Here is a 4,637-nt window from a genome sequence, read left to right on the forward strand (position 1 = left end):
AAAGCTAATTTTGTTTGAAATAACATAGCAATTTGATAAAAGCAGTTTTTGATGAAAACATGTTTTATCTCCAGAATAACTTTCATCGAAGAGAGGATCCTCGATCAACTCACACTCTTCTTAGATTCCAAGAATAGGGGCAAGAGGGAACAAGCAAGACAGGTCCTGTACGTCAAGAAAGATTCATGTGTCTCCCATGACCGTGGACACGGCTATTCGAATAGTTTTACACTCTACAGAGGTCGTACACTTTACCCACACGACACAATCCCGACTTGTTGCCACTAGTGGACGCTGGTATAGTACTCCATTTGGTGTATCGGCAGGGGGGTTGTGACGAAGTCTTTGGACTAGATCCCCCAAAGATGTGACATGCCCACCGGGTCTGGCGCACGGAACTGAGAGTACGTCCTCAAACCGGTCACCCCATCTGTGCCAAGGATACTCCTCGCAAGGCAGCTATCCCATCTGTGGTACGGCGACATCGACGCCTAAGGCTGACTAGCTTACTTGACCAAGCCAGTGCCCATATGGCATGTGGCTGTACTGTTATCACAATCTTCAAATCCAAGACTTATTAGGCCCTATGCGGCACGGACGACCGATTTCCCCCTTCAACTTATGAAGGGCAGCCAATCGCTCCTTCAATCCTTGATTCAGCTGTCGCCCACGCCAGTATTCAGATGGTAAGTTTCACCCAGAGTGGAAGAGGATAATGAAGGTCAACAAGCCAACTGGCCTAGCTCGGCGATAAGTATCAACTGTAAATGACTCACAGGTCATTCAACAAAGCACCTATAGGGTGATAAGCATGGCTAAGCGTTTCTACTCTACCGGAATACTATAATTCTACTCATGTGTCAAATGAATAGGCGACAAGCGGATCAAGGTAATGTGTCAATCGACACGCTAGCTATGAGAATTAAAATAGCATGCATATAGTAACCCTAAAATACAATGCAATTTTGTAAACATAGGATAAGTTTTATCAAAGAAGGAGGCATGCCTTCGTTGTTGAGTCCTTCGATAACCTGTTTTTGTCCATGTTGAACATCGTCGTCACTCCCTACTCGTCGTAACGAAAGCAAAGGAAAACCAATAAATACTAAAGAAATAGAAAATCCAAATAACATCCAAAACAAATTAAGAGTGGATGAATAGCAAGATACTGATCAAGATGGAGATTCCAAAAGGAGATAACATGACTGGAAGGTAAGTCAAGGACACGATGAATTGACAGGGTTTAGTTGATGATGGATAATCAAGGCTTGCCAATAATACTAATGTTCTAATACAAACTATGGTACTAACCCCTAGCAAAAGATTACCACAGCATGCATAACAACAAACTAAACTATGTGCACTAAGCGTATGAGGAAGGAACAACTCAACTAACATGAAAGGTAAACTATCTTAGCATGCGAGGAATTATTGCAACACATATACAACACTCATAATAGTAACGTCACACAAGTCAATCATATAAGAGCAACACATGTACAACGATAACACATGGAACACCATAAGACATGAAAGATCACTTGCATGAATGGCATCTAAATATTCACCAATGCAAGATCTAGGTACACTGTATAACCCTAAGTGTGAATGATCATCACAGGAGATGCCAAAGTATGATACTAATAGAATAGAACTCGGAAAAATGAGATAACTTAGTTAATATCAACTAACATGGATATCAAGAATGGCAAGATCACACAAACTTGCATACTAGTTAATTATGTCATATAAGCATATGGGCATACCATACTGCATTTAGGCAAGTAAATAACTAGATCATGGCTTCTACCAATTTAACATGTATTATACTCACATGAGTAAGAAAGTGGCATGTATCTATATTTAGCTTATCCAACACTTGCAAGTACCTAAAGTACACAACTAGGCATCATATAACATAAAAATTGGTTCACACACATGATGTTGTCTAGTTATGCAATCACGAGAACATGGCATAATATTGAACAAGCAAGAAGTTATTTAATAAAAGAAAGTGTGAGATCAACAAACTAGTATCATGTGAATCATCTCAATGAAGGCTAACCATATGTGCAATCACATGGTATTCCATAGTAGCATTGCTATAACACATGGTAGGAGACAAGTAAACAGGCTTTCTGCTTGAAGCAATTGTTAACATGGCATGGCAATAAACTAAGATAAATAAACACACACTAAACAATTGTGAAAAGTAATAAACAAGGTTATATGCCATAAGAATAAATTCTATATAGCAATACAAATATGAACCATTTCATAAAGCAAGCAACCATGGATCTAGAATGGTGACATGTAAGAAACCATAGGAACAACTACACAAAATATGTTATGCCATAGGGAACTATAATGGAATTGTTCTAAAGTTACATATCACTTCGTTTAACATCTAGAACCTATCATAAAGAAAACTATGCAAAATCGCACATGATAAATACCTAAACAACTATCATAGGCATGATATGATTTCAAACCAATAAAATTAACATGCAACATGGATGGAAATGAATTTGTGAACCATATCTAAGATATATCCATGCTACGGAAAAATTAAAATAATCAAGACATAAAGTAATTCATGATAAATCTAAATATCTCAGAAATTGCTACAAATAGATATCATACTACTACATGGACATAAACAATCGTACAAGAAATACTAACATAATCATAAGCGAGACACAAATCAATAATTCATGAAACAACTATTATATACCTATAGACATCAAACAAATCCTATAGATTAAACATGGAGATTTCTACGCATGGCAATAGTTCTAAAAAATTAGAACACAAGCAAAAAATAAATATATATGTGGTAGCACAAATTACCGCACTAGAGGAAATACGTATAACTATTTTAACAATTTAAACAAGAGTAAAATAAATCTAATAAATCTTATTTTACTTCCAACATTAAGAAATAATTAGGAGCGACTCCTTGGCATATATAAAAAACAATGAAGATTACATTCTACCAAAAAGTTCACCGAATAATCTACACATGCATATGAGTGGACTATAGACAATAAAAAAATTGTCCACTCAAAACAATATGCAAAACTTATTTTAAATAACTGTGATTCATAAAAAATAATCTAACAACTCACGTGTCACAACAAAAAGAATAGAGGCATAACACGAACATATGGAAATATCATATAAAAAGATCACCGAACTAGAAAGCCCCTTGTATTCTACCGCAAGAATGAGTATGAAAATATATATTGTACTGTTTGCAAGATCAAACTATCAATCTAACACCACAACATGGTTACTACAACTACAAGAAATATTTCATATGTTGACCACAAGATTATCCGACAGACCAGAAATATAAAGACAAGCCGATGCCATCAAATCGATTTTTTTTGGACAAGCACGGCCAACGAGATAGATAGTTTGAAATATGACATCTATGAGATACTACGAGTGATGTTGAGAAGGTGTGCATGAGGAATTGGATAGAGGCTCACCCAGTTGGACAGAACGGTGTGGTGAACTTGACGAACAGTGTACACACACATGTGAAATTCTTCGCTTGTGGTCAACGGAATGCGTTCCTTCTTTCCTGAATGGATTCATCGCATCGAGGGGAAGCTTCTGGCGCAAGGGCATGGATGGAGATGCTTGAAGTCGCCGGGAACAAGCACCGGCGTTCATGGAGCATCAACACTTGGTGGATGTATTTTGGAAGAACAGAGAAGGGAGAGGGCAGGAGGTGGTAGGGGATTGCAAGAGGAGGTGGAGGCACACATATATATACTCACGGATTTGAGAACGGTTGAGAGTTAAGGGAGTCAAAGGATTGTAGTGCCTGTACGTTTCAGCTTCGCGTGCGCATGTACCTGCAAGTGTGGGTGGAGCCGTGAGGAAGGAGAGCCCTTGGGGTTTACCTTGGAAGATGGAAAGTGGAGAGAAATAAGGCAGGGGAAGTCAAGGAGAGGGAATTAAGGAGGCAACACGCAGAAGTGACTATGTGCATTTTCTGTTTGTATGTTTCTCTAGTATATGCATGTGAGATTTATGTGTGTATGTGAGGTTTATGTGTGAGGTTTATGTGTGTACGTGACAAGGAGGGGTTCAGCTACCATGTGGTAAATGGGATAAGGCCCATGTGGAAAATAAAGGAAGAAAAGAAAAGAGGAGAGATGGACTTTGGCTCATTCGGTTGAGAAAGAAAATAGAATGAGGTGGGCTGCACCTAAGAAAAGAGATAGAGAAAACAGAAATAAAAGCAAGAGATAAAATTGGACTATTCGATGGACAAACAAAAGTAAGATACATACTGAAAAGAGAGAGAAGGATTGGGACATAGAAATTCTGTCTGGAGTTTGGTAGATGGAAAATAAATTATTTTGTCTTTTAGGAAAATATAGAGAATTAATAGAAGCTCAAGCAAATATCAAACAAACTAAGAAAACCAATAAATTGGAGACTCACATATTTAAATATGCTGAAGAGGATAAAAACCATCCAAAAGAAAAGAACAAAACTCAAATTAATTTATGGTGGCATTAGTTCAAATTAAATCTCCAAATTATAAGAGTCCAGTTAAGCTTTGTTAACAAATAAAACCAACAAAAATTTTCTCGCCCTAATTTTTGTAAAACTTTTTT

The sequence above is a fragment of the Triticum urartu genome, chromosome 3, assembly GCF_003073215.2.
Source record: "Triticum urartu cultivar G1812 chromosome 3, Tu2.1, whole genome shotgun sequence".
Classification (NCBI taxonomy): Eukaryota; Viridiplantae; Streptophyta; class Magnoliopsida; order Poales; family Poaceae; genus Triticum; species Triticum urartu.